The following is a 13,960-nucleotide window of genomic DNA, read 5'->3' as shown; positions in this document are numbered from 1 at the left end:
AGCTGATATGGGTGCCTGCGCACTCCGGGAATCCCGGAAACGAGGCCGCCAACCTTTTAGCCCGAGGTTCTTTAAACCGGGCTCAGGTGGCCTCGGATCGGGGATTCACGAAGGATCGCATGCACTCATTCAGTGAGCTGACCCAGGCATACAGAGCCTCTCGCCAGCTCTACCCCCCGCCCCACCCCTCCCTAGATAACAGACACGCAACACTCTGGCGCAGATTACAAACACATACTCTCCCCTCGCCCCTTACCCTAACCCACTATCATCCCTCCTTCCCCACTCCTGCTTGCGCCCTATGCCCAGAACCCTTCGCTTCTTCCCTCCACATCCTTTCCCTCTGCCCGGCGGACCCTCCCCCGCGGGACCTAGAGAACCTCAAGACCTGGGAGGACTGGGAGACCCTGCTGCGCTCGGAGGACCCGGCCGTGCAGACCATCGCCACCGGCCGTGCTGCCAGTGTTATGGACCTCATGAACATAAACACTTGAGTGCAGTGGGGTCGTGAGGGGACCCTGGGGCGTGCCCCAAATTCCTTTGTAAATAAAGTTTTCTCTCTCTCTCTCTCCAAGCAAAAGCGTGTGCTCAGCAGGCGCCTCGCCCTTAAGAGTCCCCGAAGAACCCGGCGTTTAAATGAAATTTTAACTACAAGACTATGCGACTTATGAGCACGACCAGTTAACTGCCACGTTAATGCACAAATTATTATTATTAGTAGTAAAAGACTTTTATTCGACCATAATTTATAGGCCGAGCATGTCGACCGCCTGGGCGACCAGAGCCGCTGTTCTTCTTCCCCTTCAGCGCCAAGCCAGTCGAGCCAGGTGCAAGGGCGTCCGCAGAATTTTTTGCAGGGGGGGGCCCATTGGTTGTGGGCGGCGGAGGGGGGGGGGGTATATTCGTAGCGAAAAGGCACTATTTGCGGAGTAAATTGATTTATTTATATATAAATAAAAAATAAGTAAAATACACACATGAAAGAAAATTACAAGCAGCAAATTAAAGCGCGGATTGTAGAGATACATTGGAGTTTATCAACAAAGAAACAATTAAAATTAATAAAAATGCAAAAAGATACTATCAATACTCGAAGTGCTCAGTCTTACTGCATACGGGTTCTCGACTCACCCGAATTGATGACCAGCACACAGCGCAATATGTTCACAAACACGCAACTACAGTCACTCAGTCAGTCTTCCTTGAACAGCAACTGTAGGCGCCTCGGATTTTTCTGGGCGAATTGCGTAGTTACACGGGTGATAAATTCATTTCTGTGCTTCATTACACGCTCTCAGTGCACAGTCATCATATATATTGATTGGAAAAATGGTTGAACGAATACGTTGAAAACAAAAGATGACTATATATACAACGAAAACTTATTTACAAGATAAATGCACGCTCGCAGCTTCATACACCTCGCTCCATCTTGCTCGCGCATCCGCACAGTCGAGCAACCGCACACACACTGCTCGCCGCTCGTCGTTTTCTCGTCCGCTGTCTTGGTTGTTCTCACCTTCGTTGACAACCCGCCACTAAAAACACCGAAGCACAAACACAGAGGCGCGCACACGTGCAAGGGCTTACTTGCCACAATATCCACGAATGCGCACTTTTGGGGTGTAAGGAACGCCGCGCGACTTCCGAGGGGAAGGGACACCCGCAACTAATTCGGCCGGAAAATTTGTTTTTGTGCTTTTATGGGGTTCAGAGCCCCAAAACGACTCAGGCTATGAGGGACGGAGTAGTACAGAGTTTCGGATAATGTCGACCACCTGGGTCTCTTTACCATGCACTGACACGCACAGTACATGGGCGCTGTTGTGATTTGAGGCCCAGCCAGAGGTGACAGGCGAGCCAGGCAGGCGCCATCGGGCTGCGTTGACCAAAGGCGCTGGTTTTCGGAGAAGACGCAAGGAACGCTGGTGTGGGGGCGCCTCTGGAGACTGCGTCGCCGTGAACAAAAGCAGCTAATCCCCTTTGCCGAAGGTTCTGAAAGCGGCGCTTCTACCGCACCGAGCTCTCCCGTGGATCGGAGGAGACAGCGCGCGGCGGCGGCGCCAACTCGTCGCCCGCTTGCCCCTGAGCAGCCCGACAAAGCGGGGGTGAACACGGCTGATTTGTCCTTCCCCCCTCAAGAATTCATCGGTGGCCGGCGTACGAACGTATCATGATTATAGCGAGCGACCTGTGCCCTGTGCACTGTCTGCCTCCGTGTCGCTATCTCTCTAGAGATCAAAGAAACAGACACCCATCTCGAAACACATGCTCGCCGGTGCCGCTGCATGTCTGCAACAGGTCGTCCTTCAGCAGAGCTGGCGGTGGCGTGGTTTGAAAACGGCGGAACGACGCGCGCCCGGACGCGGCATTTCGCAGATGTGACCAAGCGTCGAAGCGGGGCTGCTTTTACCCTTTTGGCTGAGCGCACCACCGCCCCTGGCGTGCGGCCATCACTCACGGTTCGAGTGAGTGATTTTCCAGGGGGGTGCAGCCGCCCCCCCTTGCCCCCCCCCCCCCCCCCCTCCGGACGCCCATGGCCAGGTGGTGATGGTTAGAGAGGGTGGGGGGAAGGAACCCGACTGCTGAGCAGCCGGGCAATAGAAGAGGCAATGGGCCAGGTCCGCATAGATACAGGGGCAGTTGGGACAGGAAGGGTCCGATCGATAGCGATAGAGAAAGAGGCGGGACGGGGTGATAACTGCATTCATTTGGACGTGCCGAAGAAGGCGAGACTCCGGCACCGTGAGTGATGGATGAGGGGGAGGGTAAAGGCGTTTGTCGAGGCGGAGCTCAAGGTAGACCTCTTTTATGGTGCGGCGAAGGGTGACTCTCCCACCGTCTTCAGAGGGCTTGGGCCAGCGGATCAACGGTGCCCGGAAAAGTGTGTCGCGGGCGAGCTGATGGGCCAGCTCATTGCCGTCAATCCCTGAATGCCCAGGGACCCAGCGGAAGAAAACGATGGAAGGCTGCAGTGCGGAGACCGCTCGTTCGACCTCCTGTTGGAGAGAAGGGGTCAGGGTGCGTTTCTGTATGGTGTATAGCGGCTTGTGAGACTGAATAGACTGTGTACTCTTGGAGAGAGGGAAGGAGGGCAAATGACTGGACGGCATGCGCAATGGCGAGGACCTCGAGGGACAAAGCGTCTGGAGGGTGTAGCTACGACACGCTGGTGTGGGTTTCAGGAGCAGGGAGGTGTGGATGGTACAGGGCGTAGCCGCAGGAACCTCGCGGAGCCACGAAGGAGGCATCCGTGTAGGCTACATCCGGGATATCAAAGAGAGGGGAATGGTGCTGCGCGGCCGCATGACGACGGCCTGCGTGCAGGACGGGGGACATGTTGGTCGGGAGGGGAAGGATACGAAGATTGGGAGCGGGGGTGGGAATAGAGATGTGAAGGCCTGAAAAAAACACTGCAATTTTGGGGAAAAAAAAACGTTTTTTTTTTCGTTTTTTTTCAGACGACAAAAAAATGGAACGAAACATCGAAAATTTCACAATGCAATTTCAAGGTTCTATGATTTCTTGCTTTCAGTTCAAGGTTTTTGTTTTTGCTTTGAAAACCATAACAGTTTGCATTTGAACGATTGGAGAGCAGTCGTCATCGCCGGTACCAGGTAGTGCTTTTAAAACTCAAGGCTGAAGTAAAACAAAATGACTGCAAATTCTACAGCGCGACACACACGGCATAAATAACATAGGCTGCTTAAGCGGTTCTAGCCAAATACAAGCCTAGCTTCTTGATTTCCAACGTAGCAGAGTACAGGACATCCGCAGGAATTTGATTCAGGACAGGGGTCTGGGACTCAGCGAAGCACGTGGCCCCATCTACCTGGTGGCAAGGCCTTTGCACCAACCAGCCGCTAACTCATCTGACTTGCCGACTGCTGCAGATACCATAATCAACCGCCAGCTGCGAACGAAACTGGTCACGTTTCGGAAACGTCCATACAAGGATTCGCAACAGGCTTTCAGGGGATCGCGTTCGAAAGCTCGTGTATGTGCAGTCGAACCTAATTGTGGACACAACTTAATCCATGCTGCTGCGCGTAGTGCCGCCTCCAGCGGAAGTGACTCTGAATCCGATATGGAGTGACTTATAGATCAGTTTTCATGTTCCCTTTGTCGGTGCAATGGAACAAGAAGTTCGTTCCACAAATACAATATTTATATCTCCATATTCGCCTGGAGTGCAAATCATTATTTATCTTCTCGGTGCAATAGAACAAGAAGTTTGTTTCAGAATATGACATCTATAACTACATATTCGACTGAACTTCGGAGCATTATTATTGATCGTTGTGCTGTTGCAAATAAATCTGTTTTTAACACGTTTTGCAAAATTTCCAATTTTTCATGAAAAAAACCCTGAAAAGAACGGTTTTTTTCATTCCATTCGAAATTTCTTGAAATTTTGCATCTCTAGGTGGGAATAGGAGAGGTAAACGTGGAGATTGGAATGGGCGAGATACTCGCTTGAGTCAACAACCACTGACCCTGTGATGGGTAAGGGAAAGCCGGGCAAGCTGCGAGTCACGATGGATACTGAGAAGAGAACGAAGAGGATGGAAGAGGCCTGTGGCAAAGAGCTTAGTGGTAGAGGTAGTGATAGGGAGGTTGAGAGCTGCCTTGTAGAGGTCCACAAGGGCAGTCTCGAGAGCGTTAAGTTGAGTCTGAGTGAAGGAAGCGTAGGGTGCAAAGTACAAGACCTTGCTGAGGGCCAGCGCGTGGGCAACTCGGCACGCGTGAGCCTCGTGGAGACCTGAGCGTTGAGTGACCACGCGCCGCAGGAGGTGAGTTACCGAGTGGCAGGTGGTGACAGCGCGGCGGAAGGCTTGCACATTCTTGGCCGCATGCAAAGGGAAGCCAAGAACTCTGCACTGTGTGACGACAGGAATGGGAGAGCCAGAAAGGTGGAGAGAGACGAAGTGGTTGTGTGAGCGCTGGTAGGAGGAATGGTTGAGAAGGAGAAGCTCGGATTTCTCAGGAGCAGGAGAGAGGCCAGCGGTGGTGAGAAAGGAGTCGATGAGATCTAGGCCACGTTGCAGGGTGTCCTGTACGTGACCGGGAGAGCCAGATGAACACCAGAGAGTGACGTCATCGGCGTAAAATATATGATGCAGGTCGGGAATTTCAGCTAGCTGGGAGGCGAGAAGGGCCATAGCGAGATTGAAAAGGGTAGGAGAGAGAACAGCACCTTGAAGAGTGCCGCGGGTGAGGTGGCGTGGGTTAGACAAGTGGGTGTCTACTCGAAAGCGAGCCACACGTTTAGAGAGGAATGAGCGGATATAGGAGTACATGCGGGAGCCACAATCCAAAGAGGCGAGTTGAGAAAGGATGTGATCGTGGCAAACACCGTCAAAGGCCTTGCGAACATCGACGGTAACAAGTGCGTGAATTTGAGTGGGTAGAGGGGACAGGAACGTTTGCTGGAGAATCAGAAACATGTCCTGTGCACAGACGCGGCGTCGGAAGCCAATGAGGGAATGGGGGAAGAACTCCCGTGCCTCAAGAAAATTAGAGAGGCGAGTCAGAGCCATTCGCTCAAGGGTCTTACCAACGCACGACGTCAGGGAGATAGGGAGGTTTGCCCGGCTTTGGAATCATAGAAATAAGGGAGGATGTCCAGGAGCTCGGCAAGCAACCGCTCTGCCAGGCCTCATTGTAGGTTTGACGGAGGAATTCTTTGGCGCAGTCAGGAAGGTTACGAAGTGTGGTGTATGTAATGGCATCCTCACCGGGAGCCGAGCGTGTAGCATTAGCGGCCAGAGCAGATTCGAGCTCCCGGAGAGTGAAGGATTGGTCCAGATCGGGGTTAGGTGGATCCACCTGAGTACACCGGGTAGGAGGGTGCCAGAGGGGGCGGGAGGTAGAGAGAGGCGGGTTGATCAAAAACTTCGGAGGGAGTCCCTTGAGTGAGGGCTTTAGCTAGAGTGGGAGCAAGGGCAGGCTTAGTGCCAAGGAGGGATTTAAAGAGAGACCATGCGGATCGCGATTGCAGTGCAGAGTCAAGGCCATCACAAAGAGCACTCCAACGAGAGTGCTCGAGGGAGGCGCAGTGGGCGACGATCTCGGCCCGCAGAGCAGTGATCCGGGAGGAAAGTTGGACATTGTGTGGTTGGGAGCGAAAGGAGAGTTGAAGACGTTTACGGTGACGCCATAAACGGAGAAGGCGAGGATCTAGGTCTTGGATTCGGTGACGGGAGCGAACGCGACGGCTACTGGACGTGAGCGCTGCAGAGATGCGCGACGTCCAGTCGTCGTAGGATTGAAAGGAGTCGGACGCGAGATTAGTGCGAAAAGCATGCGAGTCAGTGTGAATAACCGGATGGCAGCGAGGGATGTGGGAAAGAGAGGTGGTGATGAGAAAGTGGTCACTTAAAAGAGTTTCGGCTGTCACCTGCCAGTGAAAGGAAAGTGAACCCCGAGATAAAGTGAGGTCGGGTGTCGTGGGGCGTTGCGAGGCATTGCCCTCTCGAGTAGGGCAGCCAGGAGTATTAAGAAGGGTGAGGTGGCGTTCCTCGGCCAGACAATGGAGGAGGCGGCCGGGTTTGAGGGTAGCTCCAGAGTGTGTGAGGGGCATTAAAGTCACCACCAAAGAGGAGATGGGAGGTAGAAGGAAGAGAGTGAAGGAATTTGCCCAGAGCAGAGAATAAAGAGGAAGTGACAGGGGGGTTGTAAAAAGACAGAAGGACGAGTGAGATGCGGAAGAAGGGTGGTAATAAACCACACGAACTAAATATTTAAGGAGGGTGGAGGGGATGTCAATTTGCTCTACGAGCACGTCAATGCGTACATAAATGGACGCAAGTGGTGTGGCCGTAGTGGCATGGTAGGCGCGGTAGCCTGGGACAGTGCGGGCCGTCCGAGTCTCCTTGAGAATGAGAAAATGGGGCAGGAAGAGGCGGGTGAGTAAATACTGGTGGAGGGGGGTCTTATTGTGGCAAAGATTTCGGCAGTTTCACTGCACAATCTCGAGGTCCTCGCCAAACGCCATTATGCTAGTGGAGAGGTAGAGGCTCGCGATGGTACGCGTTCCTTCTACACTGCCATATTGCACGGCACTTTCGAACCGGATATTGCGCACTTCTATATTACTATTCTTCCTCTCCAAAGAGGAGCGGCATGCACGCATGTCTACAGCCCTCCTAAAGACAGGCAGGCAAGATTGGGTTCCCTCATAAAGAACTTTCCGAGCTTAGCGGGCCATGCCCCCTGCGTGACTGGGGGCGACTTCAACGCACAGCACCATTCATGGGGCTACCCGGCGGCGGCACCAAAAGGCAGAAAACTGGAAGAAGTATAGCGACGCAAGAAGGGTTATCGATCCCCACCGATCCCAACTACCCTACGAGGCTGGGAAACAGTGTTAGTAGAGATACGTGTCCGGACCTGACGTTCACCAAGAACATAAAAAGCGCCATTTGGAAGAATACCGAACAGCACCTGGGAAGCGGTCACTTCATCCTCTCTCTGGAGGTACAAACGCGTGCAAGTGCAAAATAGGTATCGCAAGAATTACGAACTGGGATAGGTGGAGAAAGGCCCAGGCATCTACTGCAAACCCTATTACCGACCTAGAGGAATTGGTTAAAGATGAGGTGCACTCTTTGAAAGCCTTTACGAGAGAGGTCTAGCTGCACGACAGTAGATTGCCCAGCGGTCGATCCGCACTTTCTACATTTACGGAAAGCAAGGCGCTCATTGACAAAGATGGCAAAGGCAACGGCTTAACCGCAAACTCAAGAAAAAAATAGAGGAGATAAACAAAAAGGCAGAATCCTACGCCATATCCTTGGCCAGACAGAACTGGAATTCGCTCTGCGATGGTATTCAGGGGAACCTAGGAGTGTCAAAAACTTGGAAGCTCCTGGGTGCCCTAATCGGCCCAGCAGCAGCAAGTCGGCCACTAAAGACAGGCTCACGAAGATCGCACACACCGCCCTGGTACGGAAACAGAGTTGATGGAAAAGCTCAAGACCAGCTTTCTGTGCACGTACCAAGTCGTGGAACAGCTGGAGTATTCTTGGCTGCTGAATCCGAAGCTGGACATCCCACTCACAAAAGAAGAAGTCAAAGCAGAAATCGCGGCTATGAGAAAAAATTTAACCCCAGCGATGACACCATCACCTCGCTGGTGGAATGCTTCAACGAGCAGCATTAGGCTACAGGAAATTTACCAATATCCTGGAAGACGGCCGAGGTTCGGTTCATTCCGAAGCCGAACAAACCCCTCAAACTGGATAATCTAAGACCGATACCACTGGCCTCGTGTTTGGGGAAACTCATAGAGAGGGCCATCAACACGACACTGAGCAGATACTCAGAAGAGAACAACCTCCTACCTAACACACAATTCGGCTTTCGCCCTCACCTATCGACACAAGACGCCCTCTTGTACCTATACAAAGACCTCCTTGAGACACCTCCCAAGTCACAGACAAGGGCCATCCTGACACTTGATTTCAAAGGAACGTCCGACAAAGTTCTGCATAAAAATATCCTGCAAAGGCTCGCCGATACCAACTGTGGCGCAAGAACCTACAACTATATCAAAAACTTATCAGCCAGGCAAGCCACTATAAACTTCGATGGAATAAAATCAGATCCCATCACTCTCCGTGAGGAACTCCGCAAGGGGCGGTACTGTCACCCCGCGTGTTTAATTTGGCTATGAAAGATCTATCAGGCCTTCTTTCCGAAATGCCCAGCATCAAACACACATTGTATGGGTATGATATCACTGTCTGGTGCAACTCGGGGAGTGTGGGACGCACTCGTCCCCTGTGGTTAGCTCCCCCGCAATGCACTCTCCTTAGTTGTGTTACTTTAACTAACAAGGGAGGGCGCTCGCGTCGCAGCGACACCAGCGCCACGGATGGCGCGTTTGCTGCTCGCGCGCGGGGGAGACTGTTCTCTTCTGCTTGGGACCGGGAAAGCGCACGGACGTGTCGCGCGCGGCTCCGCTTTGTCAGCGGGCGCCTTCTGGTCGGAACACGCTCCGCCAGCCCGCCAGCCTGTTCCGTCCGGCCTCGGAGTTTTCCCTTGCCCTAGCGTGGGCGAACATTCGCTCGTAACCGTGTTGGTGAGTCGGATGTCCTCGATTCCTCAGCGTATTTTGTTGCTAGCTGGCGTTATTGTTGTTGTACCAATAAATGCCTTATGTCAGCCAGTGGGTCATTCCTTTGTTCCCTCAGAGCAAAGCCCGCCGTGGTCGCCCGGTAGCGTACGCGATCACGGGGTAGGGTCGCGCGGTTTCGAACTGTCAGCCGCGGTTAAGCGGGGAGAACGTATTTATCTCCCCTATTTAAACCCCACAGGAGTGACGCCGAGATCGAGGAGCGTCTTCAAGCAGCAGCGGACACGGTGGACCGGTGCACCAGGGAGAGAGGCATGCAGTGTGCGCCGGAAAAGACCGAGTTGCTCATCCTGAAGAACCAGAGGACACCCCTAGCGCAGAACATCACGGCGTATATAGACAACCACCCAGTACAGAAACTCATGGCTATCAAGATCCTAGGGGAGTATATCCTGCAGGGATGACAGAGCACCACCACTATGAAGAAGCTTACAACATCCACCGAGAAAATCCTCCGGATGATACATCGTATCCGAAATAAACACCATGGCATGAAGGAAAGGGACACCATCCGCTTAGTGAAAGCTTTCGTCATCTCTCGGATAATGTACGGGACGGCATTCCTTAACCTCTCCGGGTCAGAAATTGAAAAGTTGGAGACATTGATCAGGAAAGCCTACAAGACGGCACTGGGGCTACCGAACTCCATGCCAACGGCAAAGCTCATGGCTCTAGGAGTACCTAATACCCTCAAAGAGATGTGGGAAGCACAATGGCTCTCACAACTAACAAAACCAAAGGAAAGAGGTACCACGCGATGTGAGGAGACGCATCAACGTGTACTCCATTCTGCGGAATATGCATCCCGCATATAACATAGAGAGGAGAAAAGCAAGAGGGGAAGCCCTGCAGAAGAAATGGGACGAGCAACCTAACACCCTTTACATGGATGCAGCAGGACCAAAGAATGGAGTCATGACTGTTGTGGTCTCAACGCCTTCAGGATCGATGGTGAACTTGGATGGGTTAAACATATCCGTCATTCATGCCCTTTAACCCCGATACTAATAGGTGGTGACCTTAACGCTCCGCGCACTGCTTGGGGATATGATTATGATTCCAAAAGCGGTGCTCAAGTTCACACTGCCTTCACAGAAATGGAGTTCACACTGCTAAATCATATAGGGGTTGCAACGCTACCTGCAGCACAAGCACACTCACCAGATCTGACATGGTGGAAGGGCCCTAGTGACCAAAACAATAGCAGGATGAATCAAATGCGTGGGTAGTGACCACGCCACCATTTTCACAACCTTGGGAAATTCCTTTTTCCCGGACAAAGCTAGGACAACAAATGTTGCGCCACTCACTTCCAACTTTACTAAACACACTTCACTGCAATCAAATTGACATCAACCGCACTAAAATTTCCAAGGTAAAGGCTTTCCTTGAAAAGCTAGAATCAAGCCACTGAATGCATTAACACATTCACAAACAATACTGTTCATTTTTAACTGATGTGATCATTCTCATGACCTTATTGTTGATGCTTTTGCTGCTGCGCAATAAATGCTTTCATTGTTATTTTATTTCCTAACTTGCTTTGTACATATTCCACCTACAATTTGTATAATTTCACTGTGTGAATTGTTTTGTCGAGCTTGTTCTGTATAATTAATACTTCTTTTGCCTTGTTTCCCCCATATTATTTTTATACATACTTATTTCTATGAACATTGCACTTATAATTGCATATTGGCATTGTGTAAATTATTTTGTAAGATTTTCTGTGCATAACTACCATTTTTTGTTCTATTCTGCAATCTGTAAATGTATCTGTTGTTATACTCGAATTTTGTCGTCACCAAATGCCATGAAAAGGGGGCTCGAACGTAATCAAGTTGACTTGCTTCACTTTTTGTTCGAGCCCCCTCCGTTGTTTTGAACGGAAATAAACTCAATTTGAATTTGAACATATGTTTCGATTTGGGACAAATGAAGAAAATTAGAAGAAAATTTGCGTACGGCAGGATACAAGAACTCACAGCCGAATACTCTTGTACCCACCCTTCAAACGGTTTTCAAGTACCATATCATTACAACAACAGTGGACAAAGATCAGCCAGCTCCCGACCTTCAGCTTTTACAACTTTGGGCATGACGAAAACAGGCGGAGATACAGGCTGCTCAGCATCCTGAAGACTTGCAAAGAAATATTGAGGTGAATCGAGTGACAGTACAGACACACCGTTATGAAATGCAGGTGGCTCATAAGAGGTGAAATGACTGGTGCAGTTGTTTGGGCTCAGGAATAACTTACAAGGCCTTCAGGTGGACTTTCCGTGGCATGGGAAAGGGGCAGCAAGTCAAAGATCATGCAGAGAGTGTTAGACTCGCCTTACAGCAAACGTCAGAGGAGTTTGCAGATCAGGCTTCAGCCCTTTTCTTCCCGAATCATGCACAGAATCCAACATGTCCACTGACAAAGGACACGGTTGATAAAACGGAAAACGGGGATAAAGTCACCGTTTGCCAAATTTAGAGTTATTGGCTGCTAATGAAGAAGCGAATGGTAAAACTGCGCCTGTGAGTGATGATGTTCCTCATGAGGTCTCCAAGAACTTAAAAGGAGACAAAATTGACAGCCTGTTGGGCGTAATATGTGAGGTATGGCAAGGAGGTGAAATTCCATCTGACTGGAAACACTCAGAGGTGGTCCCAATACCAAAGGCTGGGAAACCTCCCACAAGCCTACAATCTCTGCGGCCTATCTCGCTAATGCCCACAGTTTGAAAGATCTATGAAAAGATGATTGCCACGCGCCTATCATGGTGGTTGGAAAATGAACAAAAATACCATGCTTGACAAATTAGGTTCCGTACAAGCCTTGGCACAGAAACTTAGTCGGCTATACTGGCTGAAGAGGTCATACATGTGTCACTTCATAGCCAATTTGTAAGCACTGTGGTGGCTACTGACGTGGCGAAGGCATGTGACGTGTTACATGCCAAGATCCTTGACATGGAACGTATGGGTATTCCCCTACAGGTCATAAAAGCAGTATATAATCTGCTTAAGGACAGGACTTTTTTTGTCCGGGTAAACGGACAACAAATCGGTAATTGCACCTCAAAGAGAGGCATGCCACAAGGTTCAGTTTTAGCAGCTTTGCTATTTAATATCGCACACATACATACTATTGGTGTGGAAATTAGCTGAAATATCGGAGGTGCAGTTCATTATTTATGCAGGCGATGTCACGTTTTGGTCTACTGATAAACAGCTGGAGACAGATTTTTTATCCGCAAGAGGCTTGAATTCACATGATGAGCATGTCCATGATGCAGACCCAGGACTGTCAGCACAAAAGTCTAGCTACTTTCATGTTGCAAACAAGAATGAAAGAAAGCAATTGGCAACTAAAAGTGTTATGCTAAAGATTGGAAATCAGTCATACAAGAGGTAGATGAGTTGAGTGTCCTTGGACTAGACATTCATAGTTCTGGCAAATGAACACAACGGCTACATAGGATGAAAAAAGTAGAAGCAACTTGTTTGAACTTGATCAAACGCATTTCGTCTAGGGGAGCAGCAGCCCAAACGGAGATGTCAAAACGTTTTGTACAATCGGTGCTTTGGCCTAGGATAACCTACCAGGTCCAGTTCCAGTGACTGATGAGGTGACAACTGGCGGAGTTGGAAACAGTAAATAGGAACGCAATGCGCACCACCACAGCCTTACCAAAACTTACCCCCATACCAATTCTCCAGGTATTTGCACAGCTGAATACACTGACAGAACTAACTGATCCTCGAGAGGCAACAAGAAATCTGAAGTGAAATTACGCTATGTCCATAGCATCCTTGTACAATGTGGTGACAGTGCAAACACCTGCAATGGCTGACCCCCCCTGCATGGGAATTCATGACTAACACGACAAACAAGATGACCAAACTTTGTCGTAAAGAGAAGCCAAGAATTGAACCTCTGGTTGGTGTATGCACAGGAACATGTATTGTGTATATGGACGCCTCGATTATAGAAAAGGGTGGTAGAACAGCAGCCACTAGCCTGACACAGAGATAAACGTACATCATGAATAAGCATAAGAGTATCCAGATCCGCTCGTGATGGAACTTTACACAATCCGCGATGATATGGAGGCCATATAATAAAATAGAGTTTATAACAGAAACCCATGTCTATATAGACTTCTTAGCCACCATAAAACAACTGAAAAGAGTGACAAAGACACTCAACAAGGAAACAAAGATATGCATCCAGGTACACTGGACACAAGACGATGCTGCGAACACTGAGCATAGAAAAGTAGACAACCTAACACACCAAGTTCCACACACTAATGCATACCCCACCAGTCTTCCCTTTTGACACCCGCTCCACCCTCACCTTCTTAGCATCCTCCTTAAAGGGGCTCTAATAAAGCTTAAAAGAGTAGAAAACTGAGCTAGTTGGTTCATACTTCTGGGTGGGTACAGCAGGAACAACAAAACGCGGACGCAGAAACACACAGAACGTGGATCAGCTTCGTCCACGTTCCGAGTGTTTCTTTCTGTGTCTGCGTTTTGTTGTTCCTGCTGTACTCACCCAGAAGAAATCTAATAAAGCTGCGCTATGCCTGGATGCTAAAGCAAGCCGCTTCATGAGTATTGTCCAGCAAGAATTTTTTTTAATGCTATATAGTCAAATTAGAATTTCAGCGCCTACACGCCTTTCCCTCTCCTCTCGCCAATTTTGCACGCTGGAAGGTCGGCACTTCTCCGTTGGCATCGCTTCCGGGTGCGGAGCTTTCTGTCCCTTCGGAGCTAAGCGGCTTTTTGGCCGCGGCCATGGTAGCTGCCTGACGTCTGAAAGAATCT

Source organism: Amblyomma mixtum, chromosome 5 (assembly GCF_055824585.1).
Source record: "Amblyomma mixtum isolate Tamu chromosome 5, ASM5582458v1, whole genome shotgun sequence".
Lineage (NCBI taxonomy): Eukaryota > Metazoa > Arthropoda > Arachnida > Ixodida > Ixodidae > Amblyomma > Amblyomma mixtum.
The sequence above is the reverse complement of the archived record's forward strand: the minus strand, read 5'-3'. Positions refer to the sequence as shown.